The sequence below is a fragment of the Pseudophryne corroboree genome, chromosome 2 (assembly GCF_028390025.1).
Source record: "Pseudophryne corroboree isolate aPseCor3 chromosome 2, aPseCor3.hap2, whole genome shotgun sequence".
In the NCBI taxonomy this organism is placed as follows: Eukaryota; Metazoa; Chordata; class Amphibia; order Anura; family Myobatrachidae; genus Pseudophryne; species Pseudophryne corroboree.
The window spans coordinates 961,184,415-961,208,900 of NC_086445.1; the positions used below are offsets into that span (position 1 = coordinate 961,184,415).

The following is a 24,486-nucleotide window of genomic DNA, read 5'->3' on the forward strand; positions in this document are numbered from 1 at the left end:
TGATGGTCTATTCAGGGAGTCAGGGAGATTGCTACTATTTCACAGAGTCTCCCTGACAATCAATGAAAGTTGCGAATAGCATTTTTAACACGGATATGATAAATATTTTTCACCCCAATTAGCAATGTGAGAATTTATATTTTCACTCAAATGTACTAAAATCCTTTTGCAAGAAAACAGGCTCCAATAACAGCCCGTCCTGGTGAAAAGATGGGAGCAGTGTGATAGGGTGAAACTATCACATCACACTTGTCTACTTTTGAAAATGCATTTCAGGGAGATTGTGAAAGTGACACCTATCAGTGCGGACGTGTACTGTACATCGGAGAGGCGTGTCATAAACATGACTTACTGTACATCCAAATGTAAATGAGCCCCAAAGTTAGTAAGATACAGTACTTGTTGACGAAAAAAACTGATATTTTGCAGGATTTTTTTTGTGTATTGCACTTTACAAGATGTTCCATATACAGTAAGTGGCCAGGAGAAACTTTATTTCAAATGCATGTAGTCATAGGGATCATTGCAGGGAAATGGCAGTGATGATCCCATTTGAATGTATGCATCTCTGATTTCTTTTTTTCCCCCAAGAATGTAACAGCTGCATAATGGGGATGAGGTACAATCAGGGAGATTGCTGGTCTATTCAGGGAGTGAGGGAGATTGTTACTATTTCAGGGAGTCTCCTGCAGAATGAGGGAGGCTAGGCAAGTATGTATCACATTGCTTCCTGGTTCAGGTCCCCAGCAGCCAATGTGCATGCACAGCCGCTGGCCAGCACATTCATCACTGGCTTCCACACTGAAAAAATTTGGAGCCCATAGGCTACTATAGGGTAATGCCATCTGGAGATGGTGTTATGCTATCGGGACCAAACTCCAGAATGCGCTGGCTACATCCACCAGCACAGCAGCCCCCATAGAACCCTAAGGGGGCTGCAGATGCTGTTTTACATGGAGGGACTGTGACACATATTGGAGATATCTGCTGAGATCCCTCTATAGTACATCTGGGGGGATACTAAATACATACCTCCCAACTGTCCCGATTTTTGCGGGACAGTCCCGTTTTTTGGGGACTGTCCCGCTGTCCCACCCGCGGGCCACAGTGTCCCGCGGTGGGGGGGGGGGCAGTTGGGAGGCTCTGTCACCCGCTGCCCTGCTTAGCAGAGCAGCGGTGAATAGACGCTGTGCGCATGCGCACAGCGTCTATTCACTGAAGTCAGAGGGAGAGGGGGCATGCCAGCGGCTCACAGAGCGCTGGGCATGCCCCCTCAGTGACGAAAATGGGGCGTGGCTCGCGGTCGTGGGTCCTCCGCGAAGCCACGCCCCCTTTCTTAGGCCACTCCCCTTTTCGGGAGCGCGCGTGGCTTCGCCGTGCGTGTGTCCCGCTTTGCAAACAAGAAATGTTGGGAGGTATGCTAAATATGTGCTGGAACCAGCTGTTTTTCGTGGGATATCCAGCAAAAATGTAATGATAAATAGGTCCCTTAGATTGTGACACACACAGTTGGTAAGCCTGGTGTACATAGAAAAAGTGCACAGAATACATATATCCATTCACATGCAGAATGTCCATGTAAAGCTTAGAACACTACATCACATCCCAGTTCAGTCCTCAGTGTATAAATGTGCATGATTCTACTTTCCCTGTATTTGCGTGAACCCATTTTCAGAGCATAAACCAGTGCGACTTCATGCATGATATGCTCCGTCTGTTCAACTCTACATTTGCCCCTTGGGGGCATATGTAATAGGGTCCGAGTTTGTCAGAGGTTCAGGATGCTAGACGATCTCTGAGGGTTTTTTTAAAAGCGGCAATCATTTACAAGGCAAAACCATGCTTTGTAAATGATTGCCGCTTTAAAAAAAAAACATCCAGGATCGGCCGGCATCCCAGTGGGGCACGCAGAAGGGGTTTCCGAGTACCTGGAAATACCCCCGCCCTTCCCTGATGAGCTGAATTTTCTGTTTTTGAAATGGAGAAACAGCTGTCTCTGTCTCAGCTAAAAGCCTCGTTCGCGTACGCGATCGCGACCGTGAAGCTGCTGCCCTGCTGCAGCAACAGAGAGCTATTGTATGTACAGTAGCTTTCTTCTTCTTACAGAATGCCCGGCGGGGAGCTGTTGGCTGCGCATGCTCAGCCACAGCAGCTCCCTCCGTCCTCACACTGCTGCCCGTCTGCTCCCAGCCCCTGCTGGGTAAAACAGTATGCAAACAATATGTGTATGTATATATTTGTAGTCACAGTATGTATGTATGTGTGTGTGTGTGTGTGTGTGTGTGTGTGTGTGTATGTATGTAGGTATGTACGTACGTACGTGTTTGTGTATGTTAGTGTATATATGTATGAATGTATATACACATATATGTGTATAATATATATATATAGATATATATATATGTGTGTGAATATGTACGTGTGTGTGTATATATGTGCATATATATTTATATACACATGCACACATACACATATATATACATAGACACACATACCCCCACAGAAACCCTCCTCACTAAAACCAGCATTTGCCCCGACATCCCACACCTCTGGCAAACTCAGGCCCTATACCATATGCCCCTTTATGTGGGTACACACTAGGCTCTGTGAGCGACATTACCTAGTGTGTCCTCTCCCGGGCTGGGCCGCCCGACGGCGGTCATACACACTGTGCGATATCACTAGCGCTATCGCATAGTGAGGTCATGCCGCGGGCGGCCGGGCTGTACATGCAGCTTTGGATGATGAACCCAAATTGAGCTGCATGTACGGCCAATACCGAGGGTCGTTAACGACCTGCGGGGCGCACATCGGTCGTCGTCTGCTGCATACACACTGGGCGATGTAGTTTACTATATCGCTAAGCGTGTATGCACCTTTAGTCCATAAACCACTGATTTATCCTGCTCCAATTGCCTCCTAAAACTCACTAACAAGTTATACAGAGAATCTGGTTAAAAAAAAAAAAAAAAAATGATGTACTTCATTTATTTATTTCACCACTTTGTGCAAACATATAATACATTACCTACAAATATTCCATTTTCAGTACCTCACGGCTGCCTGTACCCCCCTGACAGCCTGTATCCCCCCCCCCCTTCTCCCGGCTCCCTGTACCCCCGTTACAGGCACCTTGAGAATGCAATTGATTCATTTCTATTTTTTTGCGTTATTATGAGAAATGGAAGATGAATTATAGCGCTCACGTCCACAATTATTGCAGCAAATTATGAAGGCCATAAAATTAAGTGACAGATTTACAGTGGCCTTGTGTTACATTTGGTTTAAAGGACGAAAAATAAATTAGCTTTTACCTCAGATTAACATTGGTGTAGGGCATTGCATGGCAAATAATTGCACTTGAGACAGATGATTGAATTTAAATATATTGAGGTGTCCATCACACAATAATGACATACATTGTTGATATGTAATATATTCTGTAATCCAGCACATCAAGTCATTTTAATTTAATATTATTACTTCTTTTTTTTTTTTTTTCTTTGAAATAAAACACAGAGTTTATTCACATTTGAAAAACAGATTATAAGGAAACCTGCGAGCTGGCACAGGCCTGTGCTTTCCTACTCAGATGACACAAATGACTAAAGAATTTTACTATTGTTATCCCTGAAAATCCCTATCCCAGGACCAAATTAAGGTTTACGGGGTCCAATCTAACATGTGGGGACCTTACCAATAAAATTATCAAAATTATATACTGGCTATGTTATTAAAAAGTAGAGAGGTTGACAGGGGCAAATGTAGGATTTGTAGGGGGGGGGGGGGGGGTTCCATATATATGTACAGGTTGAGTATCCCTTATCCAAAATGCTTGGGAGCAGAAGTGTTTTGGATATTGGATTTTTCCGTATTTTGGAATAATTGCGTACCATAATGAGATATCATGGCGATGGGACCTAAGTCTAAGCACAGAATGCATTTATGTTTCATATACATCTTATACACACAGCCTGAAGGTCATTTTATCCAATATTTTGAATAACTTTGCACATTAAACAAAGTATGTGTACATACACACAATTCATTTGTTTCATATACACCTTTTACACACAGCCTGAAGGTCATTTAATACAATATTTTTTATAATTTTGTGTATTAAACAAAGTTTGTGTACATTGCGACATTAGAAAACAAAGGTTTCACTATGTCACTCTCACTCAAAAAATTCCGTATTTCGGGATATTCCGTATTTCGGAATATTTGGATATGGGATACTCAACCTGTGTGTATATATATATATATATATATATATATACAGTGGGGCAAAAAAGTATTTGGACAGCCACTGTTTGTGCAAGTTGACCCACTTAAAAAGATGAGAGGTCTGTAATTTCCATCATATGTTCACTTCAACTGTGAGACAGAATCTGAAAAAAAACAAAAAAACAGGAAATCACATTGTATGATTTTTAAACAATTTACTTGTATATTCTTGTGGAAAATAAATATTTGGACACCTACCAAGCAGCAAGATTTCTGGCTCTCACAGACCTGTTACTTCTTCTTTAAGAAGCTCTTCTATCCTCCACTAGTTACCTATATTAATGGCACCTGTTTGAACTGGTTATTTGTATAAAAGACACCTGTCCACACCCTCAAACAGTCAGACTGCCACCTCTACACCATGGTCAAGACCAGAGAGCTGTCTAAGGACACCAGGGACAAAATTGTAGAGCTGCACAAGGCTGGGATGAGCTACTCGACAATAGGCAAGCAGCTTGGTGAGAAGAGATCAACTGTTGGCGCAATTATTAAAAAATTGAAGAAATACAAGATCACTGACAATCTCCCTCAACCTGGGGCACCGTGCAAGATCTCACCTGGTGGTGTATCAATGATCTTGAGAACGGTGGGGAATCAGCCCAGAACTACACGGGGGGACCTGGTCAATGACCTCAAGAGAGCTGGGACCACAGTCACAAAGGTTACCATTAGTAACACACTACGTCGTCATGGATTGAAATCCTGCAGCGCCCGAAAGGTCCCCCTGCTTAAGCCAGCACATGTCCAGGCCTGTCTAAGGTTTGCCAGTGACCATCAGGATGATCCAGAGGAGGATTGGGAGAATGTAATGTGGTCAGATGAGAGCAAAATCTAACTTTTTGGTATAAACTCTACTCGCCGTGTTTGGTGGAAGAAGAATGATGAATGGCATCCCAAGAGCACCATACCCACTGTGAAGCATGGGGGTGGAAACATCATGCTTTGGGGCTGCTTTTCTGCAAAGGGGACAGGACGACTGATACGTATTAAGGAGAGGATGAATGGGGCCATGTATCGTGAGATTTTGGGCAAAAACCTCCTTCCCTCAGTAAGAGCATTGAAGATGGAACGCAGCTGGGTCTTCCAGCATGACAATGACCCCAAACACACCACCCGGGCAACTAAGGAGCGGCAAGTCCTGGAGTGGGCTAGCCAGTCTCCAGACCTCAACCCAATAGAAAATCTGTGGAGGGAGTTGAAAGTCTGTGTTGCCCGGCAACAGCCCCAAAACATGACAGATCTAGAGAAGATCTGAATGGAAGAGTGGGCCAAAATACCTGCTACAGTGTGTGCAAACCTGGTCAAGAACTACAGGAAATGTTTGACCTCTGTAATTGCCAACCGAGGTTATATTACAAAGTATTGAGTTAACCTTTCTGATTGTCCAAATATTTATTTTCCGCAAGAATATACAAGTAAATTGTTTAAAAATCATACAATGTGATTTCCTGGTTTTTTTTTTTTCCAGATTCTGTCTCTCACAGTCGAAGTGTACCTATGATGGAAATTACAGACCTCTCTCATCTTTTTAAGTGGGTCAACTTGCACAATCGGTGGCTGTCCAAATACTTTTTTGCCCCACTATATATATATATATATATATATATATATATATATATATATATATATACATACAGTATGCGGGCTGGTCAGGTGTATGTTACCTGGTCAGGTCGCATCACATGTGATGTGCTGCCCCTGATATGCGCTGGCCCTTGCCCTCTGGAGCCCCTGCTGTCCACTGCCCCCATTGTGCCCTGGACCCGGCAGTGACGCGGTGGTATCTGGCCACCGACATCAGGAGCTACACCACCCATTAACATCGCTACCTCCGGATCATGTAATCTCTATCGTTTTCCATCTCACATAGAGAGATACCGTAGAGGTTAGCACTGGTGGTGTACATACACACTTGTATTTATATTTTAAATATTTTTAATTGTCGCTAACTGGACTTTGTGTGTTTTTTTTATGTTCAAAGTGTTTTTGCCCCTTCCGTTTGGGGTCTTTCGTACAATAAAATCTTTTTCCTGATTTTACTATTTGCCGGATATAAGTTTTTTTTGAAGACTGGAAAAGAAAAGATACCTTTATGTGCCTTGAAAATCTCCACTAACACTGTGAGTTGGGTATGCATATTACCCTCTCATCTATGAATATTTAAAGATGCCTTGATGTGTATTACATCTTTTATTTTAAAGTGAGTTTTGGTACGTCTATATACCTTCCCTAAGAACACATACTAATGACCCATAAGTACGTGTCTCAATAGTTGTTATACTACTGTGTCAAGTGTATAAAATCTGTACTGCACATTGGATATTTTGCTTTCTTTCTGGGATCCATCTGGAGTAAAATTGCATCTGGTTTGGCTGCGTGAACATCATAGGATCCCTTCAGATAAAGATACCTTGATGAGCTTCAACTTACCTGTAAGACTGTGAGTGGGGTACGCTTTCTTCTCTTCACCTAAAGATACCGTCCTTTATATGATTACTCCACATCATTATTCATTGAGTGGGGTACGCTCTTCACCGTTATAATTCCACTAATTCAGGCACTTAATAATATTATAGGGCATGGTGCATTCATCTAGTGGAGATGCGGCATGCTGTCTAAAATCACCTTTTCATATTCATGTAAAATAGAGTTATTACGATGTTCATATTTACGTACACATTTGTAAAATTTTATTACACAATTGTGTGGTTTTTTTATGTTTTTTATGCACTGAATTCCTTGCACAAGCACCAAGTGTCAAGCAGACTGAAGGCTGGACACAGGAAAACTTCAAGATAGGAACGTCTCATATACAGTGATTTTGTTATATTAGCGCCCTGGGTGGTACACCTCCCAAATTGTTGTATTTTAAATACTAGACTTGTATATGTTTTTTTTGCCTTCATATTCATGCTTCTCAATACCACTGTCTCAATGCTGTCTCAATACCGATGCCAGGATCCCGACGGGTGTACTATACTGCCGCTGTAATACTGGCGACCTAGGTGATCCTCCCTCTATGAGTGTCCACAACATCCATAGAGGGAGAATAGAACCTGTAGCAAGCGAAGCTCGCCACGAGCCCGCTAGCGGCTTTGTTGCTCTTGCCCCCTGCCGGCATTCTGCCAAACGAGATGCTGATGTTGGTATCCTGACACTCGGCAGCCCGTGCTGCGGTATATTATACTGATGCCAAGCAATGTCTCTCTCTGTAAAGCGTAGGCTTGTCATAATATCCCTTTACTCTGGGACACATATAAATTACACAGGTTCTGTGGCTGGCTAAATTTCTGTATCTGCATTTCACCTAGTTTTAATCAGCCACAGAACCTGTGTAAATCATATGTGTCATGGATTAAAGAGATGCTATGGCAAGCCTATGTAAAGGTGATATAGCGCCTAATATGGAAAACCTACTTGATTCACCACTGTAAAATGGCTGCAGAGAGGAGGTACTGTGGGAAGATCGGTTCCGGTATGAATGGTCGACCATGTTATGGTCGACAGTCATTAGGTCGACCACTATTGGTCGACATTGACATGGTCGACATGGACACATGGTCGACACATGAAAGGTCGACACATGAAAAGGTCGACATGAGTTTTTTTTACTTTTTTTGTCGTTTTTTGCGTAAAGTGACTGGGAACCCCAATTAGTGCACCGCGTCCCCTCGCATGGCTCGCTTCGCTCGCCATGCTTCGGGCATGGTGCCTTCGCTCCGCTACCGTTTCGCTCGGCACAGATTACCGTTCCAATCGTAGTCCACGTGGATCGTAAACTATGGAAAAGTTCCCCAAAAGAAAAAAAAGTTAAAAAACTCGGGTCGACCTTTTCACGTGTCGACCTTTCATGTGTCGACCATTTTCATGTGTCGACCATGTGTCCATGTCGACCAATAGTGGTCGACCTAATGACTGTCGACCATAACATGGTCGACCATGTGAACGGATACTGGGAAGATCAATGAACGGCGACCATCTCCTTTTCCTGCCAATAAATAATCTCTTGCTCTGTAATGTCAGAGATGAGCCACAATACAATGGTTGCATAGAGCAGTCCCTGGGGCTCCGCTGAATTGCACCCAAGGCTTTGTAGTTAACAATTAGAAAAAGGTATGCATGCAATGTAGCTACAGTAGGATCAGAGAGATTTCAGTACTCTATCAGCCATAGTAGGTGGTGTGAAGTGACTGTGAGTCCTGATTGGTTGGCCACATTTCCTATCCAATCAATTGCCACATTAACACCCTGTTTCCCATCCAACAGATTTGAATTTCCAACCAAACAACATTCTATATAAAAAGATGAAGGGGTCCTTCTATAAGTGGGATAAAATCCCTAAATCGGATTTGGACATAGTAATCCTATTTTCTAAGCCCCAGATCCAGCAATGGGTGCAAGGTATTGCTGGTGTCCATGACTGGGGTTCTCCTACAATAGCTCCTACATACAAAGCATGGAGAAGGTAGTTAGCGAATAGCTACAGTAGAGCTAATTTTACTTCTTACTCATGGCAGGTGTGGGCTTATATCACAGCCCCTGACCCTGCATGTGAATATTGTTAAATGCTGGTAAAACTTAGGGGGAGATTTATCAAAGTTTGGAGAGACATAAAGTGGAGAAAAATAAAGTATTAACCAATAAGCATCTGTCATTTTATAGACTATGGCCCAAATGTATTAAGCCGTAAAAAGTGATAAAGTGGAGATGGATAAAGAGTGGTAAATGTCCACCTGGATTCAGTATGATATCCCGGCTGTCGAGGTCTCTGCTGTAAGGAGACCGATGTTGGGATCCCGACAGAGCCAGAATACCGGCTGTGAGCACAGCGTGTCCCCTCGAGGGCTTGCTGCGCTTCTATGCTTCGGGCCCGGTGGCGGCCTTTGGTCGCCACAGAGTTATATTCCCCCTCGGGTGATGGCGTGGACCACCAGCCGAGTGGGGATTCCGGACGGAGGTCGGGATTCTGACTGCTGGTATTTCACCGGGTGTCGGAATTCCGGCGTCGGTATCCTGACCGATGGGATCCAAGCAGCTGGCAATTTGATTGCCTCTCAGCTCCTAACTGTCATTTTTAAACACATCATATTACATGGCAGTTAGGAGCTGATTGGCTGTTCCTTTATCATTCTTTATCCGTCTCTACTTTACTTTATCACTTTTTTAAGGCTTAATACATTTGGGCCTGTGTTTCAAAAATGACAGTTAAGAGCTGATTGACTCTTACTTTAGCTATCTTCAAGCTTTGATAAATCTCCCCCTGTATTTCTTAATGCTGCGCTATGCAGCAAGAAATGATAATTACTTGGTCCCGATAATTGATAAATATGAACCATACCAGAAATAACTATAACCGACCACTGAAATTTGTACATACTTGAGACTGAATATGTTTGATCCTTTATTACAAGTGTCCATGAAGTTTCAGGGAGGGTAGTTTGAAAGTTTTTGTCTTAACCTCTGATCGTTTTTATTAAAGCTATCCATTTAGTTTAGTATTAAATGTAAAAAAATAGCAGTTTTATTAAACCAACAGTCACTCAGATGTACACTAAGGAATTGTAAAAAGATGAGGTAGAAAGATATTAGCTGTATCTGTTTACCATAGCTTCTGTTTTACTGCAGCAATAAATGGTTAGTGCTGGATTTATGGAATAGAAGTATTGTTGCAGCTCCTGAATGTCAGGACGTTAGTCTTGGATATCTGTGTGAGCGTTTATTTCACACAATTGTTGGTTCATGAAGGTCGAGTGTGTAATTCTGTAGTTGTGGTGTAAAGTTCAAATTAAACAAACAAACCAAAAACATTTTGTTTGAGTTTTTGTAATACACTTATTGCAGTTACAGTATATTGAGGTGAGGGCTACAGGAAAATTTGAGTGAGTGGGTGGGTGGATGGGGGGGGGGGGGGGGGGTATCGCATAGGGTTTTCAGTTTAATAGGCAGAATGAATGTAACAATCACAATTTGTTCTGCTATTATCTATACTAAATATATTATAATAGTAAGGACAGGCTTTTAATTTAACCTTCCCCTTTCCCTATAACCTCTTTGGCCATTGTCACAGAGCTCGATTGCACAGACACCAAGTCATTGCTTGTATATCAAAAAGAAATATATGGGTTCTACCAGCAGTGCTGTAACAGGGCTGCACTGCCTCCTGTGCTGCGCACACCCCCTACAGATGACATCACAAAGGGGGCAGGGCCACCAGCCTCAGGATGCTCTGGGGAGTGCACAGGCTGCAGGGTGCCTGCCTGGAGCGTCTAATGGACTCTCTGTCCAGCACTGCAGCAGAGATCCTGGCTGCAGGGTGCCGCTCTGGGGCAGAGATGGTGGTGCCAACAGAGCCCTGCTCTGCTCATACATCCCGTGTTATGGCCATGTCTACTGGTAATGCATGACTCTACTAGTAACAGGGGTGTATTTAGGCATTATGCCACCCTAGGCACATTATTGCCCCCCCCCCCCCCCCCCCAATAGCTGGTGTGTTAAGTGTTTAGCACATGAGGACTGGTGTTTGTGTCCCCCTGCATAAAGTGGCGTGTATTGTGTGTTTTCATCTGAACATTAGTACTGTATTGACAAGGTGCTCATATACTGTATATTAGAATTAAAGCCCCATTCTCTACTGTACAACGCAGTTCTCCTGTGCATGCAGGATCGGATAGACTGTGCTAGGGCTACAATACAGGGGCCTCATTCTCTCTCTCTCTTTCTCTTTATATACTGTATACAGTATATCTACATACACATATATATATATATATATATATATATATATATATATGGAACAGTAAAGAAAGAGCAGCGGCACTCCGTTGAAATAAATCAGCAAACGTGTATTATGAGCAAAATAACATCACAATGGTCACATAAAGAACCAACGTTTCGGGGTCCTGAGACCCCTTTGTCAAGGCGTGACGCTTTGTCAAAGCGTTTCATCCTTTTGTCACTGTTGTAGGACTTCTTTAAGGGGATTTACAGTATGATTTACTTTGTGCGTGTGTATATACAGGTTGAGTCTCCCTTATCCAAAATGCTTGGGACCAGAGGGATTTTGGATATGGGATTTTTCCGTATTTTGGAATAATTGCATACCATAATGAGATATCATGGTGATGGGACCTAAATCTAAGCACAGAATGCATTTATGTTACATATACACCTTATACACACAGCCTGAAGGTTATTTTAGCCAATATTTTTTATAATTTTGTGCATTAAACAAAGTGTGTCTACATTCACACAATTCATTTATGTTTCATATACACCTTATACACACAGCCTGAAGGTCATTTAATACAATATTTTTAATAACTTTGTGTATTAAACAAAGTTTGTGTACATTGAACCATCAAAAAACAAAGGTTTCACTATCTCACTCTCACTCAAAAAAGTCCGTATTTCGGAATATTCCGTATTTCGGAATATTTGGATATGGGATACTCAACCTGTGTATATATATATATATATATATATATATAAACTGTCACATTTCTATCACATTTGAGTCCATTCTTGTTCTTACTTTTATTCAACCTTTGTATTCTTGTCTGTTTCTTTAATGTATATGATTACCAATTCTGATTAATGCATATACACTATTGAAGCATCACCTGCCCCATATCTCTCATATGACAATGCTGTCAGCGTGTTATTAAAAGAGTCTTCAATCCAATATTTACACACCCCTATCAGTGTATTTTTGCCGGCAGTGGATTTATCCTACATCTGTATTTTTTATTCAAATGTTTTATATTATGTTTTCTTATTTAAATGCCAGCACATTTATACTATGTTCATGTCTCCCAGAGCAAGGTATTTACACATAAACAGACAATAGATGAGATTCTATCTATCTATTTATCTATACAGTATATATATATATATATATATATATATATATATATATTCGAAAATAGAAACGGGGGCGCTCAGATGTCACAGTGCACTACCAATAATAAATATGAAATCAAGTGTATACAATACGTGACACTTCCTCTAGGGTGAGAGTGGCTGCACCTTAAGCAATAAATATGTGCTTGGAGAACACATAAAAAAGATTTTCAGAAAGTGAAGAAAAGGGCGCCTACTAGTGTCTAATAAAAATATAGAGCTGGTGTGATTGAGAACAGGATACTACTTATCTGGCATAAACAGACTTTTGCTTCAGTCATAGGACCAGTATAGGTACATGAAAAAAGAAGAACAAAATAACATAGCGCGTACTGTTTTTACGCAATCACAATCTACAGATCAGATGAACCAATTGTGTGTTATAAAAAACTTTCTGGGTAAAGGTAAATCCCAAAATTTAAAATCCACAGCCAGGGATTTTTTTAAAGTTTTTCACAATAATAAAACACATAAAACATAAAGGTAGAAGTGCAGAATACGCAATTTTCAATCCACAGATCAAATGAACCAATTATGTGTTATAAAAAACTTTCTGGGTAAAGGCAAATCCCAAAATTTAAAATCCACAGCCAGGGACTTTTTAAAAGTTTTTCACAATATTTAATAAAACACATAAAACATAAAAGGTAGAAGTAATGCGAGCGTACAAGACAAAAATGAATGACAAGCTTATCTGTCCATATTAGGAATGGGATACATCAGATTTTCCGTAAACATCCAAGATAAATAGTAAAAATTCAAACGTACAAAAAATAAGTATTAAAACAGCTTATCTGCCCATAAGGGAAGTTCAGGTGCATCAGTCCCAACGCGTTTCGTCCTTAATTAGACTTCATCATGGGGATATCATCCCCATGATGAAGTCTAATTAAGGACGAAACGCGTTGGGACTGATGTACGCGCTATGTTATTTTGTTCTTCTTTTTTCATGTACCTATACTGGTCCTATAACTGAAGCAAAAGTCTGTTTATGCCAGATAAGTAGTATCCTGTCCTCAATCACACCAGCTCTATATTTTTATTAGACACTAGTAGGCGCCCTTTTCTTCACTTTCTGAAAAAAAAAAAAAAAATATATATATATATATATATATACACAGTGTATATATATATATATACACATATACATATATATATATATATATGTATACATACATACATACATACATATACATTGCATCCGGAAAGTATTCACAGCGCTTCACTTTTACCACTCTTTGTTATGTTACAGCCTTATTCCAAACTGGAATAAATTTTTTTACCTCAAAATTCTACACACAATACCCCATAATGACAATGTGAAAAAACTGTTTTTGAGATTTTTGCAAATTTATTAAACATAAAAAACTAAGAAATCACATGTACATAAGTAGTTACAGCCTTTGCTCAATACTTTGTTGATGCACCTTTGGCAGTACTTACAGCTTCAAGTCTTTTTGAATATGATGCCACAAGCTTGGCACACACATCTTTGGGCAGTCTCGCCCATTCCTCTTTGCAGCACCTCTCAAGTTCCATCAGGTTGGATGGGAAGTGTCGGTACACAGCCATTTTCAGATCTCTCCAGAGATATTCAATCTTGGTTTTGGCTGCGCCACTCAAGGACATTCACAGAGTTGTCCTGAACCCACTCCGTTGATATCGGCTGTGTGCTTAGGGTCTTTGGGCCTAACTCAGAGTTGATCGTAGCAGCAAATTTGTTAGCAGTTGGGTAAAACCATGTGCACGGCAGGGGGGCAGATATAACATGTGCAAAGAGAATTAGATTTGGGTGGGGTGTGTTCAAACTGAAATCTAAATTGCAGTGTAAAAATAAAGCAGCCAGTATTTACCCTGCACAGAAATAATATAACCCACCCACATCTAACTCTCTCTGCACATGTTATATCTATCCCCCGTGCAGTGCACATGGTTTTGCTCAACTGCTAACAAATTTGCTGCTGCTAACAACTCTGAATTACCCCCTTTGTCGTGCTGAAAGATGAACCGTCGCCCCAGTCTGAGGTCAAGAGCGCTCTGGAGCAGGTTTTCATCCAGGATGTCTCTGTGCAATGCTGCATTCATCTTTCCCTCTATCCTGACTAGTCTCTCAGTTCCTGCCGCTGGAAAACATCCCCACACCATGATGCTGCCACCACCATGCATTACTGTAGGGATGGTATTGGCCTGGTGATGAGCGGTGCCTGGATTCCTCCAAACATGACGCCTGGCATTCACACCAAAGAGTTCAATCTGTGTCTCATCAGACCAGAGAATTTTGTTTCTCATGGTCTGAAAGTCCTTCAGGTGCTTTTTTGTCAAACTCCAGGTGGGCTGCCATGTGCTTTTTACTAAGTAGTGGCTTCCGTCTGGTCACTCTACCATACAGGCCTAATTGGTGGATTGGTGCAGAGATGGTTGTCCTCCTGGAAAGTCCTACTCTCTCCACAGAGGAATGCTGTAGTTCTGACAGAGTGACCATTGAGTTCTTGGTCAGCTCCCTGACTAGGGCCCTTCTCCCCCAATCGCTCAGTTTAGACGGCCGGCCAGCTCTAGGAAGACTCCTGGTGGTTCCAAACGTCTTCCATTTACCGATGAGGCCACTGTTCTCATTGGGACCTTCAAAGCAGCAGATATTTTTCTGTACCTTTCCCCAGATTTATGCCTCGAGACAATCTTGTCTCGGTGGTCTACAGACAATTCCTTTGACTTCATTCCTGGTTTGTGCTCAGACATGCACTGTCAAGTGTGGGACCTTATATAGACAGGGGTGTGCCTTTTCAAATCATGTTCAATCAACTGAATTTACCACAGGTGGACTCTAATTAAGCTGTAGGAACATCTCAAGGATGATCAGTGGAAACAGGATGCACCTGAGCTCAAATTTGAGCTTCATGGCAAACGCTCTGAATACTTATGTACATTTGATATCTTAGTTTTTTATTTTTAATAAATTAGCAAAAATAAAAAATAAACTTTTTTCACATTGTCATTATGGGGTATTGGGGGTAAATCAGAGATGACAGTTGATGTGCTAAATTTAGCACATCTACGATGATTTACTCTGACATGCGGGGGGACGCCCGCAATGGGGCTAGTCCACCCCGCATGTCTGGCCATACCCCCCCCCGCTCAAGTACAAAAGCATCGCACGGCACATGCTAGGCACACTCTGGCTTCCATCCGATATAGGATGACAGATCATGTACTACCCAATATACGGGGTGGCAATAGAGGGTTGAAGCTATTGCAAATGGAATCCCGGTGGATCCATCGGATGGGTACTCTGACAACAAAGAGCCCTTAATGACCATTTAGGTCTTAACAATTTCATGTAATTTCTACCTGGTGCCTATACGTATTATATCTTTGGACCTTATGGTATTGTCATTATGTACCATAGGGTATGTGAGGTAGTCCCTCTACTCAGTAGTACATAATGTGAAATTCAATGATGTAATGTAGGTGTATATAGGCTGGTAGTAGTCCTCCGTTATGTCTAAAGTATATGCTGCCTTATTGTTACATAATCGTACAAGGGAATCTGTAGTAGATATATAACTTTGTTATAAAACTTGGTCCAGGTCATTGGTTAAGTGTATATGGTGACAGGATGCTTTTGAGATGTTATTTTAATGTAGTATGTCTCTATCCACTTTTGTATACAGTAACTATGGAAACTATGGGATACATCACCGGATGCACAGTGATGAGCGTAATGCGGGATGACGTTATCAACTGGAGCCGCCAGGTCAGGTGCGTGGTCCTGCTACCGGAATGGCGCCATTCACTGAGGGGTGTGGGGATATAAGGTAAGATGATACAATTTCTTGTTTTAAGCCTGATGAAAATGCCATATTAAAGGCATTGAAACGTTGCACTTTATAAACGTGGTTGTAGTGGATTATTTTGGAGACTGGAGTGCTGCACCTACAGCTGTATATTATCTTATTTTGTGAAGGCAACCAGCACAGGACAACATGCTTCATTGAGGAGTGCCGGTACAGTGTATCTATCTATCTATCTATCTATCTATCTATCTATCTATCTATCTATCTATCTATCTACATTATATATATATATATATATATATATATATATACATATATATATATATATTAGTCATGTTATGCCTGTCATGTTTGAGATATCTTGCTTTATATTTGAAATATTTACTCAATTACCTTTTCAACCTTGTCTGTCTTTTTCTATTATTATTCATATTCTGGTTGCCATTCTTTTGTTATTAATATTATATTTGTCTTATATATTTTGACATTTGACATGTTTATATCTATGCACATATTCTGGAAGGTATCATCTGCTCTATGACATAGAGATTGCCAGAGCAAACAAGTATATTTGATATGATTTACTATGAGTACTGTATATTTAAGATGATTTATAGAACATGTAAAATGTAGAAGAAATGTATTTTAGAGCAAGGGTGGGACCAACGCAGCATTTTTAAATGAGGAGGGTTTCCAAATGCTTGATTTTAGTTTTTGTACTCATTGGTCTCTTTATAGACTGGATGGGTTCACTTTGGTATGCCGGCGGTCGGGCTCCCGGCGACCAGCATACCGGCGCCGGGAGCCCGACCGCCGGCTTACCGACAGTGTGGCAAGCGCAAATGAGCCCCTTGCGGGCTCGCTGCGCTCGCCACGCTACGGGCATGGTGGCGCGCTACGCGCGCCACGCTATTTTATTCTCCCTCCAGGGGGGTCGTGGACCCCCACGAGGGAGAATAAGTGTCGGTATGCCGGCTGTCGGGATCCCGGCGCCGGTATACTGTGCGCCGGGATCCCGTCAGTCGGCATACTGAAGACCACCCGACTGGATAATGTATGTAATAAAGTATTAATAATTAACACTGTAGGTAGTCTGTAATATAGGCTGTAGGGGAGAAAGTATATAAAATTAAGTTTCTGAATCAAATACAGTGCATCCGGAAAGTATTCACAGCACTTCACTTTTTCCACATTTTGTTATGTTACAGCCTTATTCCAAACTGGAATAAATTCATTTTTCCCTTAAAATTCTACACACAATACCCCATAATGACAACGTGAAAAAAGTGTTTTTGAGATTTTTGCTAATTTATTAAAACTAAAAAACTAAGAAATCACATGTACATAAGTATTCACAGCTTTTAATCAATACTTTGTTGATGAGCCTTTGGCTGCAATTACAGCCTCAAGTCTTTTTGAATATGATGCTACAAGCTTGGCACACCTATCTTTGGGCAGTTTCGTCCATTCCTCTTTGCAGCACCTCTCAATCTCCATCAGGCTGGATGGGAAGCGTCGGTGCACAGTCATTTTCAGATCCCTCCAGAGATGTTCAACCGGATTGAAGTCTGGGCTCTGGCTGGGCCACTCAAGGACATTTACATTGTCCTGAAGCCACTCCTTTGATATCTTGGCTATGTGCTTATGGTCGTTGTCCTGCTGAAAGATGAACCATCGCCCCAGTCTCAGGTCAAGAGCGCTCTGGAGCAGGTTTTCATCCAGGATGTCTTTGTACATTGCTACATTCATCTTTCCCTCTGTCCTGACCAGTCTCCCAGTCCCTGCCGCTGAAAAATATTCCCACAGCATGATGCTGCCACCACCCTGCTTCACGGTAGGGATGGTATTGTCCTGGTGATGAGCGGTGCCTGGTTTACTCCAAACATGATGTCTGGCATTTACACCAAAGAGTTTAATCCTTGTCTCATCAGACCCAAGAATTTTGTTTCTCATAGTCTGAGAGTCCTTCAGGTGCATTTTGGCAAATTCCAGGCTGGCTGCCATGTGCTTTTTACTAAGGAGTGACTTCCGTCTGGCAACTCTACCATACAGGCCTGATTGGTGGATTGCTGCAGAGATGGTTGTCCTTCTGGAAGTTTCTCATCTTGCCACAGAGGAATGCTGTAGCTCTGACAGAGTGACATCGGGTTTTTGGTCACCTCCCTGACTCCTTCCATTTACGGATGATAGAAGCCACTGTGCTCATTGGGACCTTCAAAGCAGCAAATATTTTTCTGTATCCTTCCCCAGATTTATGTCTCGAGGGGGTCATTCCGAGTTGTTTGCTCGTTGACGATTTTCACTATGCTGCGATTTGTTGCAAATTGCGCATGCGCAAGGCACGCAGGGCGCATGCGCTTAGTTATTTAACACAAAACTTAGCAGTTTTGCTGTGGCTTCTGCGGCGCTTTTCAGTCGCACTGCTGTTCGGTAAATGATTGACAGGAAAGGGGCGTTTCTGGGCAGCAACTCAGCGTTTTCCCGGCGTTTGCAAAAAAATGCAGGCGTGTCAGGGAAAAATGCGGGAGTGTCTGGAGAAACGGGGGAGTGGCTGGCTGAACGCAGGGCATGTTTGTGACGTCAAACCAGGAACTAAACGGACTGAGCTGATCGCAATCTGTGAGTAGGTCCGGAGCTACTCAGAAACTGCTAAGAATTATTTAGTAGCAGTTTTGCTAATTTTTCGTTCGCTATCCTGCTGAGCTAAGATACACTCCCAGAGGGCGGCGGCCTAGCGTGTGCAATGCTGCTAAAAGTAGCTAGCAAGCTAACAACTCAGAATGAGGGCCATAGACAGGTGTGTGCCTCTCCAAATCATGTCCAATCAACTGAATTTACCACAGGTGGACTCCAATTAAGCTGTAGGAACATCTCAAGGATGATCAGTGGAAACAGGATGCACCTGAGCTCCATTTTGAGCTTCATGGCTGTGAATACTTATGTACATGCGATATTTTAGTTTTTATATTTTTTTAATAAATTAGCAAAAATCTCAAGAATTTTTTTTTTCACATTGTAATTATGGGGCATTTTGTGTAGAATTTTGAGGGAAAAATTAATTTATTCCATTTTGGAATAAGGCTGTAACATAACAAAATGTGGAAAAAGTGAGGCACTGTGAGTGCTTTCCGGATGCACTGTATATTTATCTCGTGTACAATAATAGAAATTGTCAGTGAAAGTTTAAACATCTATATATGTAAATGCAAAAGCCGTCAGTCACTCACTCACTCTCTCTCTCTCTCACTCACTTACTGACTCATCACTTAAGGGTATATTTACTAAGCCTTGGATGGAGATAAAGTCGATGGAGTTAAAGTACCAGCCAATCGGCTCCTAACTGCCATGTTATAGGCTGGGTTTGAAAAATGACAGGAGCTGATTGGCTGGAACTTTATCTCCATCCACATTATCTCCGCCCAATGCTTAGTAAATAGACCCCTAATTCTCTTACTTCTCGATATGTTAGGAAGCTGAAATTTAACATAGGTATTCTGCAGGTGGGAAATAGGAAAACTGCTTAATTAGAATTGTAATAACCCTCCCCAAACAGGGGGTTAACAAAATGGCGTCATTACCTATGCATGGATTCTGTTGTGTGAACGATAACGGCCAAACAGACAATCCGATCAAAATTTGGATTGCACCTCCAGGGGGTAGAATTTAGTAAACTACAAAAATGGACCTGTCAGTTTTTACCATATCTGATACGGGTGCTCCTCGGGTAACGTCAAGAACCATAGATTAATATTTACTTACATTAAGACGTCACATATTTACATCTTTATAGATTTACCAAATTTTTAACACTCATTTATATTTACAACCATGAAAATCAGAAACTCCCATGCGAAGAACCGGTAGATCAGCTAGTTTCTTAATAAATATGCATACATAATATAACCAGTAGGTGACAGAACTTTGCTTTCTAAGTATACACTCTCCCACCTCATGGTAAGACACCTGTCTCTTCTTGCTGGCAGCTGCTTTCTGGTTCCTCTGGTCTTGTGTGCTGACTGAACACTCAGATATACTCACAGAGCAGACTTGGCAGGAAAAGATGCTGCCACTGGGCTTGCACAGCAGTTCCATTACATCCGTTATACTGCATGTTGTGGTGGCAGCTGTAATTAAATCATATTACTGTACAGAGGGGCAAAAAAGTATTTGGACAGCCACCGATTGTGCAAGTTGACCCACTTAAAAAGATGAGAGAGGTCTGTAATTTCCATCATAGGTACACTTCAACTGTGAAAGACAGAATCTGAAAAAAAATAAACAGGAAATCGCATTGTATGATTTTTAAATAATTTACTTGTATATTCTTATGGAAAATAAATATTTGGACACCTACCAAGCAGCAAAATTTCTGGCTCTCACAGACCTGTTACTTCTTCTTTAAGAAGCTCTTCTCTACTCCACTCATTACCTGTGTTAATGGCAACTGTTTAAACTGGTTATCTGTATAAAAGACACCTATCCACACCCTCAAACCTTTCCACCATGGCCAAGACCAGAGAGCTGTCTAAGGACACCAGGGACAAATTTGTAGAGCTGCACAAGGCTGGGATGAGCTACTCGACAATAAGCAAGCAGCTTGGTGAGAAGAGATCAACTATTGGTGCAATTATTAAAAAAATAGAAGAAATACAAGACCACTGACAATCTCCCTCGACCTGGGGCTCCATGCAAGATCTCACCTCGTGGGGTATCAATTATCTTGAGAACGGTGAGGAAACAGCCCAGAACTACATGGGGGGACCTGGTCAATGACCTCAAGAGAGCTGGGACCACAGTCACAAAGGTTACCATTAGTAACACACTACGTCGTCATGGATTTAAATCCTGCAGCGCCCGAAAAGTCCCCCCGCTTAAGCCAGCACATGTCCAGGCCTGTCTAAAGTTTTCCAGTGACCATCTGGATGATCCAGAGGAGGATTGGGAGAATGTAATGTGGTCAGATGAGAGCAAAATCAAACTTTTTGGTATAAACTCCACTTGCCGTGTTTGGAGGGAGAAGAATGATGAATGGCATCACAAGGACATCATACCCACTGTGAAGCATGGTGGTGGAAACATCATGCTTTGGGGCTGTTTTTCTGCAAAGGGGACAGGACAACTGATCCGTATTAAGGAGAGGATGAATGGGGCCATGTATCGTGAGATTTGGGCAAAAACCTCCCTCACTCAGTAAGAGCATTAAAGATGGAACATGGCTGGGTCTTCCAGCATGACAATGACCCCAAACACACCGCCCGGGCAACTGAGTGGCTCCGTAAGAAGTATTTCAAGGTCCCGGAGTGGCCTAGCCAGTCTCCAGACCTCAACCCAATAGAATATCTGTGGGGGGAGTTGAAAGTCTGTGTTGCCCAGCGACAGCCCCAAAACATGACAGATCTAGAGAAGATCTGCATGGAAGAGTGGGCCAAAATACCTGCTACAGTGTGTGCAAACCTGGTCAAGAACTACAGGAAACGTTTGACCTCTGTAATTACCAACCGAGGTTATATTACAAAGTATTGAGTTAAACTTTTTGATTGTCCAAATATTTACTTTCTACAAGAATATACAAATAAATTGTTTAAAAATCACACAATGTGATTTCCTAGTTTTTTTTCCCAGATTCTGCCTCTCACATTTGAAGTGAACCTATGATGGAAATGACAGACCACTCTCATTTTTTTAAGTTGCTCAACTTGCACAAGCGGTGGCTGTCCAAATACTTTTTTGCCCCACTGTATATACCACTACTTTTGTAGTCATGATTTAAGCATCTAGCCGCCCTCTGGGAGTGTATCTTAGCTTAGCAGAATAGCGAATGAAAGATTAGCAGAATTGCTACTAAATATTTTCTTGCAGTTTCTGAGTAGCTCCAGACCTACTCACAGATTGCGATCAGCTCAGTCCGTTTAGTTCCTCGTTTGACGTCACAAACACGCCCTGCGTTCGGCCAGCCACTCCCCCGTTTTTCCAGACACTCCCGCGTTTTTGCCTGACACGCCTGCGTTTTTTAGCACACTCCCGGAAAACGCTCAGTTACCACCCAGAAACGCCCCTTTCCTGTCAATCATTTACCGATCAGCTGTGCGACTGAAAAGCGCCGCAGAATCCACAGCAAATCTGCTAAGTTTTTAGTTAAATAACTAAGCGTATGCGCGCTGCGTACCATGTGCATGCGCATTTAGCAACAAATCGCAGCATAGCGAAAATCGGCAACGAGTGAACAAATCGGAATGACCCCCATGGTTTTGCTCATTAGCTAACAAATTTGCTGCTGCGATCAGATCTGAATTAGACTCTTTATTTGAAACTATACAATTGATGCTACACGTTTTCATGAAGAGATACATTGTGTTTTAAGATATTAGGGTGGTGTCACACAAGCAGTTTTTATTTAGGAGAATAGGCAATAAAACCTTCAATATTATAAAAGAAAAAACACTGTTATATCAAAGCTTATTTTTAAAATCTGTGTATTTGCTCACATGATGGGGCGCAATAGGAATACTTTACACTTCTATGAAGCACTTATGCTATCGTCCTGCTGGCCCTAACCTCTATTTGTAGCTTTTTGCAGGTATTCGAGTATAACATTTGCATTTGTGACCATTTAAGAGAAACTTCTTTATCACAGGGGAACATCATCTATACAGTAACATTTTTGTCTTCTTATTGGAGGAGATAACACAGGAAAACAGCTTCTGTGACACCACCATACCTATTATGATTCTTGGAGACTTTTTTAAATAAAAAAAATCCTAATGCGTGGCGCCTATGTAAATTATATATTACACTGTGTCTATTGTCCCTCATTCGCCGCTATAAAGGTTATGTGTAGACCTTAATTATTAGAAACAGAAAAAAGACAAATAATAGCAGTGCTCGTGGGACAAGTTAGACCACAAATGACACTAAGAGAGCCAGAAATGATTAAAAGAATATTTTTATTTAGTAGCATAAATATAAAAGCATACAATTACAACTGATTATAGCACCTAAATGGTTAAAAATAATTCCCCCTGTTTTCAATTGGAATAGTGCATATAGCCCTATTTTGGTAAATATTCATATGCTGCAGCTGAAAAAATGATAATTTTCCCACTCGAAAAAGGAAGTTTGTCCACAGATACTTTATAGATGTAAATGTTGCATATTCAAGGTATTGTAACCAATTGTTGCAAACGAAAGGCCACAACTGATGAACACCGTAATAGGTGTATATGAATTACCTCCCGGTGGCTGGTAATAACCTGAACGTCCTCAGGTTGGGTTCAGTATGGTATGCCGGTGGTCGGGCTCCCGGCGACCAGCATACCGGCGCCGGGAGCCCAACCGCCGGCTTACCGACAGTGTGGCAAGCGCAAATGAGCCACGCTATTTTATTCTCTCTCCAGGGGGGTCGTGGACCCCCACGAGGGAGAATAAGTGTCGGTATGCCGGCTGACGGGATTCCGGCGCTGGTATACTGTGCGCCGGGATCCCGTCAGTCGGCATACTGAAGACGACCCCTCAGGTTAAGTCCTGTGTAAATGCCACTGTTATAGTGCACCACACGGTCTCACCGGTGGTAAATGTCCAGCTTGTGCCCGGAGTAAGATGCCGAGACCCGCAGTGTGAACAGCAGACAATGTGTGTGGTCCGTTGAAGTATCAAACGGGAACCTGGAGTGGATGCTGTTATGCGCGTGCAGCAAACACACAAAGCCGACAGCCGGCCAGTGAGCGTCCTGTGTCTTACCCGCTATTGAAGCCAAGCGGGATATTTGCAGCTGACACGGAGGGTATGTATATCAATCACAATTGACGGGAGACTGGAAGGAGTCCTGACGCGTTTCGTCACGGCAACACGTGACTTTTTCAAAGTAAAAGTATTTAGGGTAATTGTATTTAGGGTAATTGTATAAACTTAATTTAAAATGTTCGTCAATTAATAAGGCCTTATTATTATATTTGTATTGTATATTCACATCCTGCATTTTCATTAACTATGATAGTGTGGTACCCCTGGACTGCTGTGGAACTACAAGTGCCAGCCTATCTCTGGGCTTCCAGTGGCTGAGACATGTACCCCTCTTTGACACCCAAGAGGCATGGCCAATATTTCCCCTAGAACTGCAGGGATTAACTCCCTTTAAGTTGCCCTTTTTACTGTGAGCAGCAATAAGGTGGGTACACACTAGGCGATGTGCTCTATGAGCGACATCGCCTAGTGTTTCCCCTCCTGGGCCAGGGCGGTCGGCGGCAGGGCATACACACTGAGCAATATGAAGTTCATATCGCTCAGCGACGTCACGCCGCGGCCGGGCCGTGCAGGCAGCTCCTAGACGACAGTCCACATTGAGCTACTTGCACGGCCGCCAGCGAGGGTCGCTAACGAACCGTGTGGCCGCGCATCGCACGTTACTCATTTTCTCTGCAAGTTTGTATGCATCTTAAGTCTCCAGTGAGCTCTGAAAAAAGTAGGACTTTAGGACCCAGAGAGCACATGTGAGCAGCCTGTTGGAACTGGA

At 42.2% G+C, this 24,486-nt stretch overlaps 1 protein-coding gene across 1 annotated transcript in view; it reads left to right on the top strand.

Annotated features, from left to right (window-relative positions):
* Positions 1 to 24,486, top strand: part of RBM11 (RNA binding motif protein 11) — a 548,228-nt gene that overhangs the window by 24,399 nt on the left and 499,343 nt on the right. The window contains exon 2 of the mRNA XM_063956341.1: positions 15,855 to 15,998. The gene's annotated coding sequence lies outside the window, so the exon portion shown is untranslated. The remainder of the gene's footprint in view (positions 1 to 15,854; positions 15,999 to 24,486) is intronic.